General features: G+C 39.9%; 1 pseudogene; it reads left to right on the top strand.

The window, feature by feature from the left end:
* Positions 1–977: 977 nt before the first annotated feature.
* LOC142439965 (transmembrane protein 150A pseudogene) overlaps positions 978–27,747 on the top strand; it is a 30,666-nt pseudogene continuing 3,896 nt past the window's right edge.

The following is a 27,747-nucleotide window of genomic DNA, read 5'->3' as shown; positions in this document are numbered from 1 at the left end:
ATATGTTCTAGTCCCATACTATATGTGTATCATTGCATCTCATTGCATATTTCAGACCATACTAGAATAGATAGGATAATTTTTAAAGTAAAATGCAAATCTTACTATTTTCCTCATATTTATTCTAAGGAGTATATATTACCCTATTAATGTGTGTTCTTGAGGACTTCTAAAATTAATTAGGTCAAATGCCTTTACACTCAGCAAAATTCATTTTGCCTAAAAGTGGCTTCTACTTTTTAACGTATTATTTCTATAAATTATATATTTAGTGTTTATAATGAAATATAATCTACTAGATGACTCACATGGGTATAAAGACATAAAATACAACAAAGACTGCAACTGTTTGTTAGGAAAAATGTAAATGAAAGGTAATAAACTTTTCCACATATTTTTGAAGTCCCCTCATATATATATGGCACACAACGGTATATGAAATCATGAAGTATTGAAATAATCTATAATGGAAAAAATCTGTAATGGAAGGGGTCTTAGAAATTATTGAAATTTTAGCCATATAAAGTAAGTTAAGTGTCTAAAATTTCTAGAAAGTGTAGGTTAGAAGGATAAATGGAAATAAAGTAGCTGAGTCCTAACCCTTGCCAATGAATCAGAAGGAAGAAAGCAAATACCCTGAATATTGTTATCACCTAGGTCTTCATAGTTATGGAAGATACTGATTGGGTCCAAACTTTATAGATGCCAAAACTCCAAGAAGAGGATGAGATAAACCTTACAGACTGCACCCCGTGTAAAAATTAGAGTTTATGTCAAGGAGACACTCTTAGATCAAGGAAAGGTTTGTATACGATAGAGATCCTAAGCAAAGCTGAGTTTTCTTTAGCCCATTCGCCTTTTGCATCCGGCAACTGGTTTATCCATCTGTTATCTGTCAGTGGGCTGCTGGCCTTGTATTTATTTAGCAACCTTCAGATTCATTTGCCTCCGCATGCACCTGCCCGTGGCCCTCACGCATGGGCATCCTGATTGCTGTTCATCGGCTTCTGCAGCTACAAGAGAAGCCTACAGTAACCCTGACCTGGACTGACTGACCTACTTCTACAGCTGTGTCAGCCATTTCTTGATCTGAATCTTTCTATATATCTAAATATATAAGCGCCACTAGTTTTGCTTCTTTAGAGAACGCTAACAAGTGCTGACACTATCAGATTGAGTATCACCCAAACAACTCCTTCATCTCTGAGTGACTGCTTCTTAGTCTATGTTCAGGGTCCTCAAGAGCACAATGAACTGTTCTAGAATTCCCATTCTTTACAAGGCTCTCCACCATTTGTAATGTTCCACACAGGCAAATGCCTTCGCACAATCAATAATCATCATTCTGGTGGTATCCTCTGATGTCAGCAAGGATCCCCCTGAGATCAGCAATGGTATATGCCTTGTTCGCATCCTCTTCCACAATCCTGCTTGTTTTCTGGCAACAGTACATTAGAACGTCCTGCGGGAAAAAGGGAAGCCAAGGCAGTGGCATCACCAAGAGTGCTCTCACATTCTACTCAATATGGTAACTTATCACACACATGACCACCACCTGGCTCCATTGTCTCCCTTCCTCTAGTGCCCAGGGTGTGGCTGAATGGACCGTGGCAACACACTGCTCAGAGGGAGAATCTCACCCTTGGCCAGTGGGAGAGGGAATGAGCTACAGGAGTTGTAGCTCCGTGGGTGAAGTTGGGCACAACAGCTCTAGCAATCACCCCTCTGCCCGCATCAGCTGTCTCATCCACAGTTGGAGAGAGGGCAGAGGGTGACACCATGGGATCAGGCCAGAGGATATCTCCAAATTTGGTAACATGACATTTTCAAAGTCATACATAGGTGTATTTGGTGTGTTCTTCACGTGAATATGGGAAGAAGAAAGCTAGTATTCTGATGGAAGACTTGGAACACCAAGCACAAAAATTCCCTATTAGGCTGTTTGGTCCATGACTATCTATTGGGAGACTGAAGATACAGAAAGTATTTAATAAATATTTGCAGGAACGATGGAGGAGACATAGAGAAACATTGGCTCCTTCTGGGAGCAGTTAGAGGGACCCCTAAGCAGCCATAATTTCACAGAGAGTCACTATTCCTTGTTTTAATAGAGGAGAATTTGGAGTATACATTTTGAATATTTTTATTTTAAAATTATTTCCAAATGTACAACTTATTCACTTAATTAAATAAGCTTTAAAGGCATGAGAAAATGATCCAGATAATAGATTTACAATTTAATGTCAAGGCTTCTATAAGAAATTCAGAGCGATAAAATAGTACAATAAATATTGAAATGAATAGTAACTTGGGTGATTATCATGCTAGATACATGTTAGACATTAATGCAGAAAATTTCTACTAACAAGTGACATTCATTTCCCACACCATACAAAGGATGGGAAAATATCATTTAGTTATTTTATGTTGTTTTTGTCTCTATTTGTTGATGAGTGTTCTGATATGATTTCTTTCAATAACAGGGATTTTGATCTACTCATAAATATTTAAGATGCACACAAACCTATTATTAAAATGATTAAACAGTCATTAGTGAGATGCTTAATGTAATGTAATTGGAAATGACAGGAGACTGGGCTACCAAGATAAAATGTGATTTTGTTATATAGTTTATGAGGGAGAAAAAATACCCAAGGAAAATCAAGGAAGGGGGATAAGGGAGAATAAGAAAAGTAGGACAGAAAGAGGAAAGAAAACTATAAAAGAATGCATTTCTGATTTCTTATTCTTATAAAACAGCATTGTAAATAGATGGAACACCAGTGCAAACATCATTTGTTTTTAAAAGTTAAGTAAAATTAAAAGGGAGATTTTTATTTACTTATTTGTAATAAATCCATAGCCTAAGATCATTAAAAAGAAAATAACAACCACAAACTCCTTACCATCTAGCCAAGGAGGACTCAGGGGACACGTCAGTCAGAAGCTTTATGTAGGGGAATGCAGTGGTTAAGGACTCAGTGCTTGGTCCCAAACTAAACTCCAGACTCACTGTCATCAAGTTGATGCTGACTCAGAATGACCCCTTAGGACAATGGGGGACCTGCCCCTTCAAGTTTCCAAAACAGTAGCTCTTTATGGGACTAAAACATCCCATCTTTCCCTCTGAATGACAGGTGGTTTCCAATTGCTGACCTTGCAGTCAGCAGCCCAACGGGCAACCATGCCATCATGAGGGCTCCCCATACCTGATATTCTGACACTTTTTTTTTTACTATATGACTTGCCAAGAGACAGGACCTCCAAGCATCTCACTCACGCCTCCAGGCATCTCACACTGAAAATAGTACTGAAATATTTGTGAACTTTAACTAAACCAGTTTAAAATGTAGACAAACACAGTTGAAAATGATGTCTGGCATGTAGCATGCACACAAAGCTTACAACAGTGTTAGACAAACAATAAGCACTCATTTGATCAACCTAGACTTTGATCCAGACAGAACGCTCACTCTACTCTCGATAGGTATTTGATGCCTATGATTGGCCATCCTTGGCTATGATTCTTCCTTAAGAATCTGGCAGCTGCCTTTAGAACAGCACTGGGTAGGTTTCTTCTTCTTCTTTTAGAGTTGCTACAAGATACAAAGTCCAAGGTTTGTCAATATTTGCGGTAAAGACCTTTGTCCTGGTATACCTACCCATAAGAATCCCAAGGTTAGAATCTTTACAGAAGACGGACACATTCCTCCTGTGTAGCCTTTCATGAGTTCATCAAGCTTTCAGTTACCAGGAGAGTGTTCACCACCACATCATCACACCTCAGACTGTACCCACCCAAATCCACTGCCAGTGAACCATTTGATTCGTGTGATTGTTAGATGTGGTCAAGACCATTGAGGGTCTTCTTTTGGTCCAGCTCTCTAGATTATCAAGCATGATGTCCTTTTCCAGGGATTGGTCTCCCCGGATAACATGTCCAAAGTGGGTGTGATTAAGTCTCATCATTCAACTCAAAAAGAGCAAAACAAAACTCAGTAGCAACCCAATAGAGCAGGGTTGATCTGCCTCATGGGTTTCCAAGACTATAACTTTTCACAGGAGTAGAAAGCTTTGTCTTTCTTTGATACCACGTCATAGAGATAGAGAGATACAGCTAGGTAGATATAGTTATTAAGCCTGAAAATCTTTTCTTTTTTTGGTCATTGGCTTTTTCTGTTGTTGTCGTCATTGTTTTCTATTGTTGCTTCATCATGCTGTATCTTGTTATTTTGTGCATATTATTATCTCTGCAGGTATATCTAGATAAGATTGGGTGAACAGTCTGGAGGAGAAAACAACTGGCCCAATGATTCTGGGGGAGGCGCATGGGAGAGGGGAGATGGGGAAAAGGAGGTGGTGTTGACAAACTCAGGACAAGGGAACAACAAGTGATCCAAAATTAGTGGCAAGGAGGGTATGAGAGGTCTGGTAGGGATTGATCAAGGGCAATGTAACAGAGAGGAATTACTGAAAGACAAATGAAGGCTGAGCATCATAGTGGGACAAGAGGAAAGTAAAAGGAAATAGAGGAAAGAACCAGGAGGCAAATGGCATTTATGGAGATCTAAAGAGAGGCATGTACATGTGCAAATACATTTATATGTGATGATGGGGAAATAGATCTAATGAATATATTGATAGGTTTAGTATTAAGACAGCAGATGGACATCGGGCCTCCACTCAAGTATTTCCTCAATGCAAGAACACTTTGTTCTACGCAATTGGCATTCCACGATGCACACCTTCCCAACATGATCCAATCGCTAAGCCTGTCAATCTTTATGAGAGCAGACAACCTCATCTTTTTACCATGGATCTGCTAATGGTTTTCAATTACTGGCTGTGCAGTTAGCAGCCTGATGCTTACTTCACAGCCTCTAGAGCAGCGGTTCTCAACCTGTGGATTTTGATTCCTTTGGGGGTTGAACAACCCTTTCACAGAGGTCGCCAGATTCATAACAGTAGCAAAATTAGAGTTATGAAGTCGCAATGGAAATAATTTTTTGGTTGGGGGTCACCACCACATGAGGAACTGTATGAAAAGTTTGCGGCAATAGGAAGGTTGAGAACCACTGGGCTAGAGGTTCTTTCTGACTTCACAGTGATATTAAAAGTAGAGTCAATGATCTCAGAAGTGTGGTACCCTAGGCGAAAAAACACAATTAGCAAATAAGATATGCTAATTCCTGCTATTGAAAGGGGCTTCCTTTTCTCCCAATTCTTATAAGAATTCTCTTTAGATAACTTGTAATTGTCAATTTTCCCTTGTTTACTTAAACTCATGTCAATCTAAAACATCCTCTCAAGAATCCAGCAGGTACCATTTTGGAATATAATTTCTGGTGGTTTCTCCCTACGATCTTGTTTGCAGAGAGGAGATGAACATAACTACTCTCAGATGGTCAAGCCACCAAATGCAAATTACCTCCTGCAGAAAACCGAACCAAACTCATTGCCATCAAGTCAATGCCAATGTCTAGTGACCCTTATAGGACAGGTTAGCGCTGTGCTGGGCACTCCGAAACGATCAGCCACTAAGGGACTAGCAAGATTGCCACCCAATATGTGGCCACTGCACTACCTGGGCTCGTCCCTTCTTCTAGGAAGGCATTAAACTTTTTAAAAACATTTCAATAGTATACTGAAAATGTGACTGTAAAGGGCTACATCCACTCGGCTCAATAGTGGATAAGCCTCCTCTCTGTGGTTGAAATCTGTCCTGTAACCTACATGCAGTGCATCTCTTATTGGTTTAATGCTCATTTGCGTTACACTTTCTCTTGTATTTTACAGAGAGGTTGTCCAGGTTAGAGGTCCCTTTCATTTGATAGAGCTAGCGTGAGTGTACTTGGCCCAAATCCAATCCCTTATGCTTAGCTGCACATCAGCAAACTGAAATCTAACAAGTTCTCTATTTCATGTAAATGCCTAATCTTCCAAGAAAATGAAACCCAAGTCAACCAATAGACTTCCAGAAATGGACACCTGAGGTAACAAATGAAAAGTTGACTATACAGTTTGACCTAGTTTTTAATTTTTTTAATTCTCATTATCCCAAATAAGCGAAGAGAAAGCCCACCAGTCAATCTGAAGCCTGCCCAATCTACCTTCCTTGTTTCTGTGTATCTGTGACTACCAACTCTTTGCTTTGTACCATTCTTGAGAACTCTTGTCAAGTTTTAGATAATGAGTTCATACTAAGTTTAATATTCTGCAATGTCTATCTTAGCAATAACAACTATTCCCAACCAGTGAGTTTTCTTGTCTTTAGGGCCTTATGGGAACAGTGGGCCACCATCTGTCAGAGAAATGGCTTAGGAAAGGAGATAGGTCCAGATGTCTAAAAAGATATCTGAAAATTCTAATTAAATTCTCTGAATATCTATTCAAGCTAGGTTACATTTAACTTCTAATGAAAACATAATGATAAGTTTCCAATTAAAATAACATCATAAACAACCCTGCAAGATTCCATAAAAAGCTCAAACGAAGCAATTCTTTAAAAAAATATATATACCACTACAAATTAATGTTATCTATGCCCTAAGCATCTTGTAGGACAAAAGAGAACTACCCCTGTGGGTCTGGGAGAGTGTAACCCTTTACAAGAGTATATAGCCTCATCTTTCTCCTGTGGAGTGACTGAGAATTTCAAACTGCTGACCCTGAGTTTAACATCCCAACCTATAAACCATGACCAGTGGCCCTCTATAAACTGAAATGAATTTCATAGCAGTGAGTTTGGACCTTTTTGTCTGTGCTTCATATGCGCTAGTAGGTCCTCCAATATGCACTTGAAAATAGAAGGTACAAAAACCAATTTGGGAACTTTATGAAGGCTTGTCATTGTCCGTATGACTCCCTCCTCACTAAATTACTGTATGATTTTTACCAAAGAAGCACATCATCTCCCTATAGGATCAGTCTCTCTATCTGTCAGTTTAGATATCTATCAATCTGTTTAGATATCTATCAATCTATCTGTCATCTCAAAGAATCACTTCATCAATAATACTTTGGGGAAGAAAAGATTAAAAAAGAGAGAGAGAGAGAGAGAGAATCACTTTGTGATGGCTAGGCTGTTTCCACCTGCTAACCCTGCACTGTATGAAGACTAGCTATCCTCCTTCTGGGGCTAAACGATGGCGATCTTTAAGGTCCCCCGTCTGAAGCAGCTGAGCCCTGGTTGAGGGATGTCCACCATCTGTTGGACCCCTCCTTTTCCTGATTTTTCTGTGCTTGGGGAAAGAAAACGCGTGCAGGGCCACAGGCTTTCAAAAGGAAAAGAGAATGAATTTTCAAATTAAATGCCCTTCAGAAACAAAGTTACCCACTTGAGCTTTCCGCACTGCCCGGGGCAACTCCAAACGAAAACAGGATGTTTTTCTAACCAGAGTGCCTGGCTTAATTTACTTTCTGTTATAAAGAGTAACCACCCAACGAGGTGTTACTGTTTTGCTCTTTAGAGGAGCAATTAAGATTCAATTTAGGTCACTTTAACTCTCCAAGTTTAAAAGTCCTTCAAAAATTGACCATCCCCAAAGCTCTCTGACCAGGGATCTGTACAGTTTCTACTGTTTTCTACCTTCTCCGTGCCTAATTCCTCCAAATTAGTTGTTTTCGTTTGTGATCTTACGTAGAATGATTTAGGGCTAATGTTTCATTTACAATTAATTTGGGGAGGGCTTCTTCAGTAATCTAGCAAAAAAATATCTACTCGACACATTTATTCTTCTCTGGGATGCAAGTTGTTATCTTCACTTTATAGAAGCCAAAAAACATGATGTGGCAATACTAGCCGGCTTGCCAAAGTCCCAGGTCAAATTAAAGAACTACACACCCTTTCTGGCAGAAGACTGGAAAAAAAATGTAGGAAAAGCTTTAGTGGGAAAAGCTTTTAAAATTCTGGATCTAGTTTTAAAGCAGAACTCGGTATTTTCTCTGAGCTAGAAAAATAGGTAATTTTCTTGTCTTCTCTAGTTTTTATTTATAATATGGGCACATTTTATTATTATTATAAAAATGCTCAGAATTTTGAAAGACTCAAGAGAAGGCCTTCAGGCTATGGCATGAAGAGGTTGACAAATTCTGTCTTCATAAAAACAAGAAGAAACATGGACTAGATTACCAATTTCAGGATTTGGAAATTGACTAAAGACAGACAACAATTTGAAAAACATTCACTCTTCAAAAACTGAAAATTTTGGGTTAGAAAGAGTTAAGAATCTGAATCTTTCTTGCCTGGAGACATGCACATCCCTCTTATCCCTACCCATTTCCATCCCTACTCCCAAGTCAGACCACAAAACTGTTAGCTTTTACCAGAGTGGATTTGGTCAACACTAGGCAAAGGCTGGAAGAGGAGAAAGAATGGCTGAAGTTGAGGAAAAACTCCACAAAGTATAGACTCCCTTTTTAAGCCTGAAAGTGCAATCTAGTTTGGGAAAAGTCAGTAAAAGCCCAGCCAGAATTTTAATCAACCATCCAATAAATAATCCAAGCAACAGCAGCCAGTAAAGGAATGAACTATAGAAGGATTCGATAAGCGTTGGCTGCCCTGGCACACCATGCATCGATGCACTGTTAGGTGCCTTTGAATCAGTTTCTGACCGACAGCAACCCTAGGCACAACAGAAGGGACCACTGTCCAGTCCTGCTCCATTCTCACAATTGTTCCTATGCCTGAACCATTGTAGTAGATGCCATGTTAATCTCTTCATTTTAATAACCATGATGTCCTTCTCCAGGGACTGGCCTCTTCTGACAATGTGTCCAAAGAATGTAAGACAATGCCTTGTCATTCTTGTCTCTACAAAGCACTCTGGCCCATACTTGTTCCAAGAGAGAGCTGTTTTTCCTTTGAGCAGCCTGTGATACTTTCAATATTCTTCTCCAGGACTACCATGGAAATGAGTCTATTCTTCTTCAGTCTGCTCTATTCAATGTTCAGCTTTTACACGCATATGAGGCCATGGAAAATACCATAGTTTGAGTAGGGTAGACCATAGACCTCAAAGTAAAGCCTTGGTTTTCAATACCCTAAAGAGGTCTCGTGCAGCACATTTATATGGTGCAACTTTTCTTTTGATATCTTGGTTGTTGTTTGCATGAGCATTGACTATGGATTCAAAAAGGCAAAAATTCTTGATGACTTTAATCTTTTCTCCATTTATCATGATGTAACCTATTGGTCCAGTTGTGAAGATTCTGGCCTTCCTTATATTGTATAATAGCCATACTGAGGGCTGTAATACTTGATCTTCATCAGCAAGTGCTTCAAATTCTCCTCACTTTCATCAAGGAATATTATCATCTGCCTATCACAAATCGATACTAAGACTTCCTCTGATCATGCTGCCACATCCTTCTTCATATAATCCAGTTAATCAGATGATTTGCTCAGCAAATAAATTGAGCAAATTTGGTGAGAGGATACAATTCTTACAATGTTCCTTATTTTAAACCATGAAGTATTCTCGTATTCTGTTCCCACAATTACCACTTAATCTATGTACAAATTCTGCAGAAGCGCAATGAACTGTTCTGAAATTCCCATTCTTCTCAAAGTTATCCATAGTTTGTTATGATCCACACCCAATAAAACACAGCAACACTCTGGTATTTTCTTCTTTGAGCCAAGATCCATCTGACATCAGCAATGATATCCCTTGCTCCATGTCTTCTTCTGAATCTGGTCTAAACCTCCACTTCTATGTACTACTGCAATAGTTGGATAATAAGGAACTTCAGAAAAATTGTACTTGCATGTGATATTAGCAATACTATCCTATAGTTTGAACATTCTGTTGGGTCACCTTTCTTTGGAATGGATACAAATATGGAACTTCTCCAGACAGTTGGCCAAGAAGTTGTCTTCCAAATTCCCTAGCATAGATGAGTAAGTGCTTTCAGTGCTTCATGAGCTTGTTGAAACATTTCAATGAGTATTTCATCAATTCCTGGAACCTAGTCTTTAGGCAATGTCTGCAGTGCAGCTTGAATTTCTTCTTCCTTCGGTACCATTGACTCTTTATCAGATGCTACCACCTGAGAGAGTGAAATGTGGACTAGTTCTCTTTAGCGTAGTGCCTCGGTGGACTCTCTCATTCTTCCTTTGTTGTTTCCTGCATCCTTTAGCACTTTGCCCCTAGAAGCTTTCAATATTACACCTCAAGGCTTGAAATTTTTTCTCGAGTTCTTCCCATTTAAGGTATGCTGAGCATATTCTTCCCTTTAAGCTTCTAACTTTAGGTCTTTCACTTTCTCTTCTTGAGCTGCCCTCTGAAATGTTTGGTCCAGTTCTTTAACTGCATCGTTTCTTTCACTTGCTTTAGCTACTGTATGATTCTGAGTCTCTCTTGACATCCACTTTGATCTTGTCTTTCTTCCCTGTCTTTTTGATGGCCTTGAATGTACTTTCTTCTGCATGTCCTCCCACAGCTCCGCGGGCCTCTGTCATTAGTATTCAGTGCGTCAAATCTGTTCTTGAGATGTTAAAGTCAGATGGGATAGACTCAAGTTCATATTTTGGCTCTGATGGACTTGTTTTAATTTTCTTCCACTTTAATATGAACCTACATGTAAGCAAATGATAGTCTATTCCATAGTCTACCCCTAGCCTGGCTTTAGCTATTGATTTTGAGCTTTTCCATCTTCTCTTCTCTTAGATAAAATCAATGTGCTTAGAAAAAGTCCTTGGTCTTACAAAATTCGGACATGCAATCTCCAGTTGTGTTTCTATCACCAAAACTGCATTTCCCAACTACTGTTTCTTCCTTTTGGTGTCCCACTTTGCATCCCAAGAGCAAATAATTATCAATGTATCTTGATTGCATGTCTGATCAATTTTTGACTAAAGTCATTGATAGAATTCTTTAATTTCTCATTTCTAGCTTTTGTGGTTGGTGCATAAATTTGAATAATAGTTGTATTGTTTGTATTTCCTTGAAGGTGAACAGATGTAATCCTATCACAGACAGTATTGTACTTCAGGATTGATTTCATGATGTCCTTTTTGGCGTTGAATGCCACGCCAAAACAAATGATTGTGTTATTCCTTGCATAGTAAATCATATGCTGTTCTAATCCACAATAGTCAATACTTGTCCATTTCAGCTCACTAATGCCCATGACACCCATCTTTATGCATTCCATTTCACTTGTTGTGATTCCCGATTCTCTTAAATTCCTAGTTGGCCCATTCCAATTTCCAAATGTCAGTAATGAAGACCCCAACGGCTCTACTCCCAGAGGCTTTGTCTGAATCCCAGCATCAGGGCTCACTCTACTCCAAAAATATAGGTCTCCCTCACATTGCAAATGCCCCCTACCCAAGGGTCCCATATTCAGGAACTTTCTCCAACAATGACTGTCCATTATTAAGGACTCAAAATCTGACAGTATTTCAAAGCTGTGCGTAAGGTTTACAGTGGCTACTTCCTCTGAAGTGGGCAGCTGATTCCTTCTTACTTGTCTCTAGTCTGGATTCTCCTCTGATACCTGTTTACTTTGGTTGACCCCGCTTGCGTTTGAAATACCAATGACATAGGTTCCAGCATGACAGAAACACACAAGCCACCACAATAAAACAACCTGACAGGGAAGTAGTGGATTGATATACTGGAAATCCACAAACATCTGGCAAGTTCAGTGCCATGAAGTTGGTTTCAAGCCAGAGTTACCCTACATACAACAGAACAAACCAGGGCCTGATCTCCTGCCATCCTCACAATTATTCCTATGTACAAGCTCATTGTCTTGCCACTGTGTCATTTCATCTCCTTATGGATCTTCCACTTCATCAATGACCCTCTACTTTACCAAACAAAATGACCTGCCACTTTACCAAACAACAAGTGATGGTTGGGTTTTGTGTCAACTTGACTGAGCCAAGATTTTCAGTAGTTTGCCAGTTGAGGTCTCCTATGTGATGCAAAATAAAATATTGTCATTAACTCGATGATGGGATATGCAGTGGACAGGTTGTGGGAAGATTAGGGTAGAGTGTGACCCCTTATCAGGTCACAATCCTAATGATGTTTCCCTGGGTTGTATCCTACTTCATAAATAAGTAGACACTATGGACACTGCTGCTCTTCTTGCTGGTCTGGATCCTCATCTGGCTTATCAACCTCTGGTCCTCGGGACTTGTGTCACTGGCCCACTCTGTTGCTTAGGAACCCTGGAAGCCATCACAGCCTGCTATCTAACCTACCAACCTGGGATTCATCCTCCTCTACATCCACCAGCCATAGTCTTCTGCTGCTTCTTCCTGCTTCGCGGTTTGTCTTTGTACCTCCTACTTCATCTTCCTGGGCATGAATCCCAGCAGTTACACAAGTCAGGGAAATCTTCCAGCTTACCACCTGACTGAGGAACTTGAACCACTCTGGATTTACTCCCTTATACAACTATGTGAGGCACTTTCTTAATATTAGTTCCTCTCTTTATCTATCAGTATCACTGTTTTTTGCTTCTTTAAAGATTGCATCTTAATATACCCAATTACCCCTTCTGATAACATGTACAGAGTACTTTAGAGATGAAGTCCTGGCATATTTGTTTTTAAGGAGCATTCAGGCCGTACTTCTTCCAGCACAGATGTTTTCCTTCTTCTGGTCATTCATGGCATTTGGGGGTGGGGGCATTTTTAATATCTTTAATAATTCAAAGTCGACTTTCAGCAAGATGGTGACAGAGTGACACATACCAGAGGGACTCCACAGAATTCAGCCCAGGAGAGTTGCTTAGAGGGAAATTCAACACTGCTGGAACACAGGAGGAACATCATAAAGATAAGTAGGCACAGACCCATGGGGTTTTGAGGAGCTGGGGGCTTTTGACTTACCTCAGTGGAAGCCAGCTGGGGCTTGACCTTGGCCCCGCCACTGTCTCTGCCGGGGCCCGGACCATTTGGCACCTCTGGGGGCTTGGTCTCAATGCAGTCACAGTTTGCCACCACCCACCTCGGGGCAGGGACTGGACCCTTGCAGCTCCTCTCTGTCATCCCCTCAGTCTTGGAGGGCTGGGCAGGGACCTTTTCTCAACACAGCCACAGCTTGTTGTTGCTGCCTCAGAGGAGGGATTAAACCCTTGAAGCTCCACTAGAGGGGATCACGACTCAGTTACATTGTTGCTTTGGGCCCAGCGGGCTTGCTTTTTAACTTGTTTTTCTTCTCTGTGTCTCTTTATTTGGCTCTCACACTCCACTGCTAACCTCCAGACCACTCCCCTTGGCCTTGGGTATTTAAACCTGGGCCACACCTAGCTAGGTGAGCTCCATCCTGTGTAGCTAGCTAGGCTGGGAAAAGCCCTGCTGACCTCCACTAGGGGATACTCTGCTCAACTTCTTACTGGGGATTTCCTGCCTGTGTGCCTCGGGGCATACGGCAGTTCAGCCAACACTCCTCAACACTGCAAGCTACTGCAGGAACCTCTGCCCAACCTTCCCAACATCAAAGCAGGCAGCCCTTCTGAGTCATTTCCCTGAGAGGGAAGCCACAGGAGGATAAAGTGGCAGGTTAATTCCATAGTGAAATAAGCTATAGGCAGTTCAAAGAAGCACTCTTACAACTCTCCCAGAGAGAGCCAGTGCTCTTCAACTCCCAGGAAAATGGCACCTGGCTCCTCTAAAACAATGCAATGCAAACAGTCATCAGCCACAACAACCTCAACGAAAAAAATGGGAGAAACAAAAAGCAAAGCCAGAAGATGTCCTGAACATAATGACATGCATAGAAGAAGCAGACATTGAGCTGCCCCAGAAAGAAATTTTCAGAATGCTACTTGGAGTCATACAGGATATGAGGGAAACAATACAGAAAAAGAATGAAATAATAGAAGAGGTAAACGCCACAAGTCAAAGAGAAATACAGGAGCTTAGGGAGGAGATAACAAAAACCAGTAGCAGATTCACAGACCTCGAGAAACAACTGGAGGAATCAGAGAACTGCATCAGTGACTTGGAGAACAGCCAAGCAGACTTTAAAAAATGAGAACAAAAGTCTAATAAAATCATCAGAGAAGCTGAAGAAAACTTAAGAGCTATGTCTGATGCTATGAAACAGAACAACATTAGAATTATTAGCTGACCAGGAAGACACAACAAAGAAGTAATCTGCAACAATAGTGAGAGAATTCTTGGAGGAAAGTTTCCCCAGCTTAATGACTGAAAACCAGGCAACCATTCAGGAGGTTGAACGCACACCAGAAACACGGGAACCCAAGAAGAAGTCACCAAGGCACATAATAGTTAAATTATCCAACTTTGAGGAAAAGGAGAAAATCATGAGAGCAGTTAGGGAAAAACAAGCAATCACATATAAAGGTTCCAAAATAAGAGTATGCTCAGACCTATCAGCAGAAAGTATGAAGAAGAGACGCGAGTGGAGTAACATATTCAAAAAATTGAAAGAAAACAATGTAAACCCAAGAATACTCTACCCAGCCAAACTATCGATCAAGATAGATGGAGAAGTAAGAGTCTTCCCAGACAAGGAAAAACTCAAAGAATACATTAGAAGAAACCCAGCCCTACAAAAGATCTTTGCAGACCCAGTATGGGCAGAAGACCAACACTCACCAAACATAAATAAGAGACCACTACATAGAAAAACCTCATCCAGAGGGCAAAAAAGAGAAAACAGACCTCAAGATAGCATTTACTTAAATATAGAAAGACTTGAAAGGCTGCTGAAGTAAGCTTTAAAAAAAAGGGGGGGGGCAAAAGGGGCATAGGGAAAAAGCTACGGTATACAAACATTCCTAGGGTGAGGACCAGGTAATATGGCAGGGACCAGACCAAATACAGGGATAAACATCTTAGATAATTAAAAAGGAGGTGGGGAAAGGAAAAATAATAATAAAAAAGGAAAAGGGTAGTGGGGGCACAGGGCACTAATCCACCCAAGGGGAGAGTATTGTTTGTGTCTCCACAGGGAAAGAGGAACCAGACATCAACCCAATGCTCCAAGATGTGGATGTAACTTGCTGGCATGGAGTAGGGAATCAGTGGAGAGGTTTGGGGAGCCAACCCCAATACCAACTACTAAGTGGACACCTGCCTCTTCCCTCAGAAGAATTTATTTCAAAGGACAGCACTGAATCTACAGCTCCGGAAGAGGGACATATCTGATCAGAGCACGTGGGAGCAGATGAAAGGGGAGGAGGAGAGAGTGGAGCACATCATGGCCCACCAGGTCAGGAGGTCGATGTTTCCAATTAGAGCAGCCAGTCCACAGAGAGGACCACATGACCAGCCCCAATAAGAGACATGATGGCCCTCACTGACCCATAGCCCTACAGGGGACAACACTGGAGACACAGTGAGGGAATTGCACCCGATTGGATCCTGCCACATCAAGGAAAAACAATTAAGGGGGTGCAACAGAACAGCAAGGGAATGGAGCAGCAAGGTCCCCAGGGAAAGCTGAAGGTGGACTTTGGGGTCAGGGCATGGTGCCCCAAGAGACTGGACTGGAAAACACTCCTAAAGGCCAACAAACAATCCTTGAACTAACTACAAGCTTTTCTTTCTTGTTGTGTTTGTTTTGCTTCGTTTTGTTTTTGTTATTGGTTTGTTGTTGTTGTATTGTTGTATATTGTTGCTTGGTTGTGCTCTGTCTTGTTTTTATCCATGTTATTATCTCTGCAGGTCTGTCTAAATAAGATAAGCTGGATGAACAATTGCAGGAGAAAACAACGGAGCTGATAGTTCTGTGGGGACATGGGAGAAGGGGAGATGTGGGGGGAAGGTAGTGGTGTTAATAAACCCAGGGACAAGGGGAAAACAAGCAATCCAAATTGGTGGTGAGGAGGGTGTGGGAGGCCTGATAGGGCATGATCAAAGTTAATGTGATGAAGAGGAGTTGCTGAAACCCTGGTGGGGACTGAACATGATAGTGGGACAGGAGGGAAATCAAAGGAAATAGAGGAAAGAGCTGGGAGGTAGAGGACATTTATAGAGGTCTAGACAAAGACATGTGCATATGCAAATATATTTATACATGAGGATGGGGAAATAGATCTATGTGCATATATTTATAGAGTTAGTATTAAGGTAGCAGAGGGACATTGGACCTCCACTCAAATAACCCCTCAATGCAAGAATAGTTTCTTCTATTAAATTGGCATTCTATAATGCTCACCATCCCAACACAACCGCTGAAGACAAAGTGGGTGAACAACTAAATGTGATGAAGAAAGCTGATGGTGCCCAGCTATCAAAAGAGATAGCGTCTGGGGTCTTAAAGGCTTGAAGGTACTCAAGCGGTCATCTAGTTCAGAAGCAACAAAGCCCACATGGAAGAAGCACACCAGCCTGTGTGACCACGAGGTGCTGAAGGGATCAGTTATCAGGCATCAAAGAACAAAAAAATCATATCATTGTGTGCTTACCTCCCTGATACGACCGCTGAAGACAAAAAGGTGCATGAGAAAATGTGGCAAAGAAAGCTGATGGTGCCCGGCTATCAAAAGATATAGTGTATGGGGTCTTAAAGGCTTGAAGGTAAAAAAGTGGCCATCTAGCTCAGAAGCAACAAAGCCCACATGGAAGAAGCACACCAGCCTGTGTGATCACAAGGTGTCAAGGGATCGGATATCAGGCATCATCAGAACAAAAAATATCTTACCATAGTGAATGAGCGGGAGAATGGGGAGTGGAGACCAAAAGCCCATTTGTAGGCCATGGGACATCCCCATACAGAAGGGTCTTGGGGAGGAGATGCCGCAGTCAGGGTGCGATGTAGCAACGATGAAAAATACAACTTTCCTATAGTTCCTAAATGCTCCCCATCCCCACCCCCTCACCACTGTCATAATTTGAATCTCACCTTGCAAGTCTGACTAGACCAGAGAATGTACACTGGTACAGATAGGAACTGGAAACACAGAGAATTCAGGGCGGATGATCCCCTCTGGACCAGTGGTATGAGTGACGATACTGGGAGGGTATAGGGAGGGTGGGTTTGAAAGGGGAAAATGATTTCAAGGATCTACATGTGACCTCCTCCCTGGGGGACATACAACAGAAAAGTGGGGGAAGGGAGATGTGGGACAGAGCAAGATATGACAAAATAATAATTTATAAATTATCAGGGGGTTATGAGGGAGGGGGAGGGAGAAGGGAGGGGAAAAATGAGGACCTGATGCCAGGGGTGTGGGTGGAGAGCAAATGTTTTGAGAATGATTAGGTCAATGAATGTACAAATGTGCTTTACGCAATTGATGTATGTATGGATTGTGATAGGAGTTGTATGAGCCCCTGATAAAATGATGGGGAAAAAATTCAAAGTCATCATCTGTTCTTTGGTCTTCTTTATTCATTGCCTAACTTTTACTTTAATTTGTTGAATGCAATGCATTATATGACTTCTTGACTGCTGCTTCCATGAGCATTGGTTGTAGGTCCAAGTAACAAAATTAAACTAAAAATATCAATATTTATTCATGTGTTAATATTATTACTTATTGGTCCAGTTAAAAAGATTTTGTTTTAATATTGAGATGCAATTCATACTAATATCTTTAGTCTTTGATCTCCATCAGAAGTCTTATAGCAAACAAAATCCAAGCAGATTCTAAACTGATGGAAAATTAAATTCTCAACTCACATAAACATTTTCCAGCAAAGGGTAGAACTCTTTTGAATTTGAACTGTTTGAGTATAACCTTGAACTATGCAGGCACAAGTGTGAAGCTTTGGAAGTCAAGCTAAAAACAAATGTAAGGATTAAAATATTTAAGCCAGACTTGATTCCATGTACTCAAGTGGAGAAAAATTCTGTTGCTTAAATATAGGCAAGTCATTAAAAACTAACACCTAAAATATAAAGCAGAATCCATAGTTACTACATTATATCCTAAAAATGCAATTTTCAACAAAAGTATTAAAACATATCATGAATCAGGGTTTCCATTGCCATTCTTTGCTATGCTATCCATAGTTATTCAGGATCCACCCAAGCAGAGATATTTTAATTATTTATTTTGGGGCTTGGGGGGAGTGAATAATAATTAAGGAAGCCTAAAGAGCTGATGCCTTTGAATTATTGTGTTGATGAAGAATATTGAATATAGCAGAGTCTGCCAGACAATTAAATACATCTGTACTTGAAGAAGCCCAGACAGGATGCTCCTTTGCATTGGTCATCATGAGACCTTTCTCCATGTATTTGATCATACTATCAGGAGGTCCCAGTCCCTGGAGGAGGACATTATGCTCAGTAGAGAGTTGGTGGAAAAGAGGAAGACTATGTAAGACATGGATTGACACAATGACTACAAAGTTGGGTGGAAATATAGAAATGACTGTGATATGTTCGGAGGGTCACAGTGAGTCAGAAGTGACTCAACAGCATCTGACAAGAATAACAACAAAGCAGGAAAGGGTGACTTATTCTTACAAATAAAGTAGTCCCTAGAAACGAATTCTTAGTAGGTCCAGATGTTGACCTTAGCAGATGAAAGCTTCCATGTAACTTTTAAAAATAATTTCAAGGAATTGAAATAAGTGTATTTCAAAGAATACCACCCATCTGGCAATTTGTGGCACTGTGGTGCTTTGCAAATTGTTGAAAGTAATGACACCAGTCTTTGAAATGCCAGCAGGTTAGCAGAGCCTGCAGGCTAAGACAGAATAGGAGGAAATGCCTGGTGCTCTACTTCCATAAATTAGTCAATAAAAATCTTATGGAGCACAACAGAATATTATCTGATATAATGGTGGCAGCTGATCCCCCTAAGTTAGAAATCACTCAAAATACAACGGAGCCTCAACAATGGATTTGTGTAATTTGGAAGGGAAGATGGTAGGACTGAGTAGTGTCTTGTATCATATATGAGGTTGCTATGATTTGCAGTGCATTCAAAGACAACTTGAAACAACAATGTTCTAAGGATGAATGGAGTATGTGGTGGCAATGAGAGTACAGAGATAGTACTGCAATAGATAAATTAAGGCTGTAAAAGTGGAAATTCTGAAGGGAAAAATATAATGGAAATGAGTAATAATTAAGGAAGTCTAATGAACCGATGCATTTGAATTATTGTGTTGATGAAGAATATTGAATATAGCAGAGTCAACCAGATAATTGAATACATCTGTATTTGAAGAAGCCCAGATGGGATCAAAAGCATATGAATGAGTTTAAAGATAACAGGAAATTCATACATCGTAAAGAAATAGAAAAATAACTGAGGTGAAATGAACCGTCTCAAAAAACCTATAAAAGAGCACCACGCGTTTACATATCAATTTGAGGGGAGTATCAGAAAATAAAGGAGAAAGTAAAGGGGCAAAAAATAGAAAAACTATGAATATGTACCAATGGAAATATGGCAAAAAAGATTCAGCGTATTTTAGGTTGAGCTAAGAGTTGGTACAAGGACTGGCTGCTGAGAGACACGAGGGAATTTAGGAAAGTGGCATAAGTCTCCTAAAATCTGATTGAGAGGATAGCACATAAATGTATGTTGCTGTTAGATGTTGTTGGTACTGACTCTGAGAGAACCTATGCACAGCAGACAGAAACACGGCCCAATGCTGTGCCGTCTTCATACTATCACATTTGAGTCTATTGTTGCCGCCACGGTGTCAGTGGAGCTCCTTGACAGCTTTCCTCTTTCAGTCTGACCATCTACTTGACCAAGACTGATGGCCCTTTCCAGGGACTGCTCTCCTCTGATACCATCTCCCAAATACTGTCTCCTCTGATATCATCTCCAAAGCTTTCACCTGCATATGGCAGGTTCCTGATACACATTGCTCCAATTGTGGTGCCAGGCTCTTCATAAAACCCTTCTTCTTGGAGTATTTGCTGATCAGACAGATTTGATAGTATGGTGAAAAGCTACAACCCGACACACACCTTTTCACATTTTCAAGGATGCAGTATTCCCTCGTTCTCTTTTAAGAACTGCCTGCTGGTCCATGTACAGGTTCCACATGAGCACAATAAAGTGCTCTGAAATTTATATTTTTCTCAATGTTGTTGTAAGCTTCTTATGCTCTATAGTGTGCCTGTGCACAGTCGACAAAGCGCGAGTGAGCATATTCCTCCTATTCTGTGCTTTCGGGCAAGGACCATCTGAAGTCAGCAATGACATTCCTGGTACCACGTCCTCTTCTGAATTGGGCTTGAATTTCACGCAGTGCTCTGTTCATGGACTGCTCTGTTTGTCTTGTTTTGTTTTAAATAATCCTCAGCAACCTTTTACTTGCATGTGATATTGGTTCAGTAACATTAACAAGGAATTGTTCCATTGCTTTCTTTGGAATGGAAACAAATAGAGTTGTCCAGGTAACAGTTTTACAAATTTCTTGACATAGGCCAATTCCAGTGTGTGATTCCAGTGTGTGATGGTTAGATTTTATGTCAACTTGAATTTGTATGAAAGATTAAGGGTGGAGTCCAACCTATCAACCAGGTCACAGACTAAGGATGCCTCTTTTCTCTAAGAAAAACAATACGGAAGTTCTCCTTTTTCGCTCTTGTCCTTTAACTTTATCCTTGCTGGGACTGTATCTTGCTCCAGGGGTGGCTCCATGTGGGCTGCTAACTGGGCTGTCTGGGCCCTGCCTGACCTTGGATCCACAGGACTCTGCAGCCACTTGCCTGTGATCTTCCCACATCCTGCTTCACCTTTCTCCATCACCACCTTGTGGCTACACAAGTCTTAAGGGGGCTCTGGCTAGTATTTGGACCCATAGACTTGAGTTGGACTGGCCTGGGATGTTTTCTTGATATCAAGTTACTTCTTGATATAAGGAGCCTTAGTGGCATAGTGGTTAAGTGCTAGGATGCTAACTACAAGGTCAGCAGTTTGAACCCACCAGCTACTCCACAGGATAAAGAAAAGGCTTTATACTTTCATGAAGAGTTACAGTCTTGGAAACCCTGTCCTATAGGTTACAATGAGTAACTACTTGATGGCAGTGACTTTCTTTGTTTTTATATGAAGTTTCTTCTTATACATATGTGAGTATCACTGGTTTTGTTTTTCTGGGCAACTCAGCCTAATACACAGTGCTTTATCAGTTTATTGAAACATTTTGATTGATATTCCGTCAATTCCTTGAGGTGTGTTTTTTCCATTAATGCCATCAGTACAACTTGAACTTCTTTCTTCAACACCATTGGTTCTTGACCATATGTTACCTCTTGGAATGGTTGAAAGTCCATTTTTTTGGTACAGTGACTCTGTATTCTTTATATCTTCTTTGGAAGCTTCTTGCATCTTTCAATATTTTTCCATGACTTCTTTACATATTGTAAAGCAAGCTTGAATTTTTTTCTTAAATTCTTTCACCTTGAGATATACTGAGCATGATTTTGCTTTTCTGCATGTAACTCCAAGTATTTTCACATTTGATTATAATATTTGGTCTTCTCAAGATACCCTTGAAAATCTCTGTTTAGCTTTTGCTTCCAACATTTCTTCCATTTGCTTTAACTTCTCTATGTTCAAGAGCAAATTTCAGAGTCTCTTCAAACATCCTGTTTTTTTCTCTTTACTTTCTTTCATATAGTTTAATGACCTCTTGCTTTCTTCATATATGATGTTCTTTATGCCATCCTACAACTCAACATGTCTTTGGTCATTAGTGGATTATGCTACATATGTTCTTGAAATTTTCACTAAATTCAGATGGGATATACTCAAGGTTGTGCTCTGGCTCTTGTGGACTTGTTTGAATTTTCTTCAAATTCAACTGTCATTGCAATTTGAGTGTGCTTTATTAGATATAGACTGAAGATGTTGGTATATTTCTTCAAATTCTTCATCACTATTTTTAGTGGTTGATGCATAAATGTGAATAATAGCTGTATTAAGTAGACTTTTCGGTGTGTATATAGATATTTCCCTATGACAGAAAGCATGATACTTTAAGATATATCTTGAAATGTTCTTTTTGATCATGACTGCAAGACTATTCCTCTGGGAGGTGTCATTCCTGGCAGGGCAAACCACATGGTTATCTGATTTTAATGACCTGTGCCACCCATTTCAGCTCACCAATACCGAGGATGTCAATTGTTATGTATTTAAGTACATAATTTAATTTTTGATATTCTGAATTTCTTAGACTCATACTTTGTACTGTCCACATTCAATTATCAGGGGCTGTTTGCAACTGTTTCTTCTCATTTTATATTGTGTGCAATTAGCATATGAAGGTCCTGCTAGCTTTATTCCATCCAAGTCATTAGCATGAACTTTGAGGAAGCAACTCATCTCCATGTGCATTGTGCTTGCCTTCTTGCCTCTGAAGAATCATTTTCTAGCACGATGTCTCCAAATACTCTGCTGTAATTCACAAAGTTTTCAGTGGCTAATCCCTCAGAAAGGGAGAACCTATTTCTTTTTCCTGGGCTCTTCTAAGTCTGGAACTCACCTGAGACGGTTCACCAAGGACGACCCTGCTTCCAACCTCACAGCAACATCCAAGCCACCGCAGTATGGCAAACTGCCAGATGAGTGTGGACATAGTTACAAAAATGAATTAAAATTATTTATTTGTGTATTTAATATGATTAAATGTTATGGTGTATAAGTTGTCAAGTAGTTGTTAAATTGTTTTTTCTTGCAAAACAATATATTTTCTTTCAAACACCAAGAAACCTTAAAAGAGTCTATGTTTGCAAAATAGTTAAAGTTGTTTTAAGCACCTAAATTTGGGAAGGACATGAACCAAGTTTTAAATAAAAAGTGTGCTCGGTGAACCAAAAGTCGTCCAGATTAGTTTGTAAGATTAGTACTGGACAGTCTTCATGGATAAGATATAAAAGCTACATTTTAGTAAGACCATGGAGGAGAGTATAATTTTCTGCCAAGCAGCTTGGGTTTTATAGGGATCTACAACTTCAAATAAGCAACGTTTGGGAGAAATTTAGTAGGAACAAGGTGCAGTGCTGAACTCTTTAAATACATCTTTTGAATTTAATCTTCAAGATTATCATTAGTTCCATTTTATAGGTGAGGCTGTGGAGTCTTACAAAGTCAAGGTCAACGTTGCATCACTGGCATGTTGAACAACTGTGGTAACACTCAAAGTTAGAGCCACAGGTCTGTCTGTCGTAGTATTCTGCAACTGCACCATGCAATGATGATTTAACACCCACTCCTTATAAAATATATACCACTTCTGCAATTGTGATTAAAGAAAATAAAACTTGAGTCGCTGGAAATGTAGGTAAATCTTATGAAGAATAACATTTTTAAAAATTAGAAAAGAGCTAGGAAAAGGGAATTGACGTGCATGCCAGTTTTTATTTTCTACATTCCCAATAGAGTAGCTCTGGAAAAACTGAAGTATTCTGAGGCAAAGTAACACAAACAGTTGAATCCATTATACTAGGGAGAATATGCCATGATGGGTGTCAGGATAATTGTGGGTCAACATCCTATTTTACTCTGTGTTCTAACACCAAATTCTCCTGAACCCATAGAAACATGAGTATATTCAGGAAATCCACTCAGTTGAGTTTTGACTCATAGTGACTGCATAGGACCAGGTAGGAGTGCCCCACGGTTTCCAGGGTGTATGATTCACAGATGCAGACCAGGCCATCATTTTCCTGTGGAATGGTTGGCAGCGTCAAAAAGCAAGGCTTTGGGTTAGCAGCCAAGTGCTTAGAACACTGAACCACCAGGGCGCCGCAAGACTAGGAATATGTTTTTGTTTGGGTTTGTTTTGTTTCCATTTAAATTATATAAATAATTTTATTTCTGGGATTCCTTAGGAAGCATACAATCCAAAGGCATCAAAACATTTAAGTAGAATTCCACATAAAATGTCAACTATATGATTACAGGACAACCAATGAGCCCCAATCATTTTTATTAAAAAGCACGGAAGGGAGATTCTAAAAGCTGTCTGGCGGACTATGTTGCTCACATGCTCTAGTTGTCCAGTATTATGCAGCGTACAATCTTCCCTTCTAGGCCCTTGATGGCTGTTCAGTAATCAAGAAATGGCCAAGGAACTACTTGTGCTATGTTCATTATTGCTATCAAATGATTTAAAATGCCATTGATTGACTATTTATATTGCTTTTCTGATTATTATATTTTTGACAACATAAGTAGTATTTATAAAAGGTCCCCTGAAACCAATTTCCTCAATAATTGGTTCAAGTGTTTCAACCACAAATTCTTTAGCTACGAAGACTTTTGGGAGCATATAATCCTTGTGGTTGAGGTGGGAAGGCAAGTTTCCAAAATGTAATTTAGAAATCTGAACTATTTTCCAAGGGACTAATGTGAAAATACTCAAACTAGTAAAAGAAAATGTTGCATTAAAACTAGATGTTGTAAACCAAAAATTTTTTTCTGAGCACCAACCCTGGACACTAGGACACATCTAACAGTGCCATCAAAATGGAAGTAGGTGCCATCCTTGTCACAAATGACAGAGACTGTTGTCCAAATTCACAAGTAATGTAGAGAAATGTGAAATGAAAGTCTGATATTTTAAATTCAAATCCTGAAACTTGATATGCATGACATGTGGGAGACGACAAACATATCCAAGTGATTTATACTGTGATTTAAGGCTACTAAAAATCTAATTATATTATGATTAATATTATGATAAATATGTAGCCATGAGTCAGAATCAACTTGCTGGAAATAATAACAGAGACCTTAAAGTTTCATTTGTTAATACTTATTTTTTAGTGTTTATTGATTACTATGTTTTATTGATTATGCAAAGCCATTCAATTGTATGGATCATAACAAATTATGGATAGGCTTGAGAAGAAGAATTTTAGAATATTTCATTGTGCTTATGAGGAAACTGTGCATGGATCAAGAAGCAGTTGTGTGAACAGAACAAGAGAATACTGCATGGTTTAAAATCAGAAAAGGGTTTGTCAGGGTATGTTAAGCAAATCTGTATGTTGACCAAATCATCAGAGAAGCTGGACTATATGGAGAAGAATGTGGCATCAATATTAAGGGAAACCTTATTAACAACTTAAGATATGTAGATGACACAACCTTACTTTCTGAAACTGAAGAGGGCTTGAAGCACTTGCTAATGAAGATCAAAGATTTCAACCTTCAGGATGGATTACAATTTCATGTAAAGAACAAATTCTTCACAATTGGACCAATAGGTAACATCATGAGAGTCTAAAAAAACCACCAAACTCACTGCTATCAAATCAATTTTGACTCATAGTGGCCCCTGAGACAGATAGAGCAGCCCCATGTGAATTTCTGTGGTTATAACTCTAGTCTGGAGTAGAAAGCCCCATCTTTCTCCCTCAGAGCATCTGGCAGTTTTGAACGGCTGACTTTGGGGTTAGCAGTGCAATGTGTAGCTATTATGCCCATCACAATATCATGATAAAAGAATAAAATATTGAAGTTGTGAAGGGTTTCATCTGGCTGGATCCAAAATCAAGCTCAAGGAAGCAGTCAGGAGATCAAGTTATGCATTTCTCTGGACATTTAGCTTCAAACATAAGAATGGCAGTGAAGATGACGCAGGATCAGGCAGTGTTTCTTTGTGATGTCCACGGGGTCATTATGAGTTGGAACTAAACTGACAGCACCTCACAACAACCGAAGTCGTGGCCCCTGCCCCAAGTCACGGCATTTTCCATTGCTCCACAGGCATGTGAAAGTTGAACATTGAATAAGGAAGACCAAAGTAAAACTGATACATTTGAATTATGATCCAGGCAAAGAATATTGAAAGTACCAGGGACTAACAAAAGAACAAACACATGCGTCTTGAAAGAAGTATAGGCAGAATGCCCCTTAACGGCAAGGATGGGCAGACTTCATCTCAAGTTTTTTGGACACCTTGCCAGGAGAGACTCGTCCCCGGAGAAGGACATCAGGCTTGGTAAAGGAGCATGGGTCAGTGAAAAAGAGGGAGACCTTCCATAAGATGGATTGACACCATGACTGCACAAATGGGCACAAACACAAGCACCATTGTGAAGATGGCATAGGATCCTGCAGTATTTTATTCTGTTGTATATCACATCGCTGTGAGTCAGAATCAACTCATGGCACTAACTAAAGTATTACACACACTCTATTCACATAGCCCTACCCAATCAATTGTTGGGAATTACAGAGAATAGCATAGAAGAATTATATTAAGAAATTTCACTCCACCACCCCATGAACTTGTAGAAGAAAGAACAAATCAGCCTCAGAAGAAGGACAGTCATAAGGCTTCTTAGAAGAAAAGATGGTAAGACTTTGGCTCATTTACTTCTGACATGCTATCAAGGGGTACCGGAATTCTAAAGAAGGACATCTTTCTTGATTAAATAGAAGATCAGCAAAAAAAAAAAAAAAGTGGAAGCCCCTCAGCAAGCTAGATTAAGAGGGGATGCCATAAGGAGCTCAACCCAGGTCCAACTGAGGGCGGCAGTGCCAGGCAAGGCTTCATGCTGTTGTGAAAAATGTTGCTATGGGTTTGAACTGACTGGTTGGTGCCTAAAAATGACAGCAACCATGCTGCTATGGCTGTCATTCCATTTAGAATGGGTTTCTGGGTTACAGCAAGAGGTTATGCGTTATCTTTTACTTCACTGATTGTTGAGATATTAAAACGACCGATTAAGCAGAGATAGGAGAAGATAGATTCCATGCCACATAAAAAGGACAGAGTCAACGAATGGAAGCTGAAAAATTAAGGACCTTTCTCAGTCATAGGGAAAGAGAGGGAAGGAGGGAGAGAGAAGGGGAAAGAGAAATTTCCCAGTGAGAAGAGAAAAGAAAAATCAAAACCATTACTGTTGAAAAGATCCTGATTTTATGGGAGAAGGCAATCTCATCTTTCCAACACCTAACCTACATGACCTCCAGAGCTCCCAGAGAAGACCTCTAAATTTAGACTTTAGACTGTGAGAAAGTAAATTTCTGCTCCCTGTACTCACCGACATACACTATTTTTTTTCACTGTTCAAACAAAGAAGTCTCTGACGGCAGTTTGGGGTAACATTTACTATGATTTCACACTGGATTCAACTATAAATAGTCCTTTGCTTTCAGTTTTTCCAACATCTGTATCTACTGGCCGCCCTCTTTTCCCTGACTAGTTTACATACACAGGCTGGTCTACCTTTCCACCTCTAGTGTTTTGTGGGTGTGCATTCCATTATATTCAATGGCTGAATTAACGAAGCATTAATTTTCAGTAGCTATATTAAGAGAAAAATGAAGCTTTCTACTCCCATAAAGAGTTACAGGCTTGGAAATTCACAAAGGCAGTTCTGCCCTGTCTTATAGAGTTGCTGTGAGTCAGAATTGACTGGAGAATGGTGAGTTTGGTGGGCTGCTTTTTGTTTTGCTTTCAAAATTTATATTAAGAGATTAAAAATCCAGAGAAAAATATGACGATGTAATTATCTTCAAATTCATGTAAGCACAGGAAAAATGAGATCCGATGACAATATTTTAGAGCACAAAAGACCCTGAAGTTCTAATATAATTCATGGGAAAATTTTATTAAGGTTTAAATGAGACAGAGACTCATCATCCAGATGAGAGAAACCATAATCATGTCCAGGATGTATGGTTCAGTCAGCCATGCACCATCACAAATTCATAATTTGGAGAAGCTCCATACATTGCAGCTGGGATGACTCGACCAAGAATAGAGCCACAATTGGGACACATATGTTAGACAGAAGAGTTTATAAGATTAGACCAGAGACTTCCAAACAGGGTAGTCAGGGAATGACTGACAGGGCTTGACTCATGGCTATCAGA

This window comes from Tenrec ecaudatus, chromosome 2 (assembly GCF_050624435.1).
Source record: "Tenrec ecaudatus isolate mTenEca1 chromosome 2, mTenEca1.hap1, whole genome shotgun sequence".
Taxonomy (NCBI): Eukaryota; Metazoa; Chordata; class Mammalia; order Afrosoricida; family Tenrecidae; genus Tenrec; species Tenrec ecaudatus.
The sequence above is the reverse complement of the archived record's forward strand: the minus strand, read 5'-3'. Positions and strand labels throughout refer to the sequence as shown.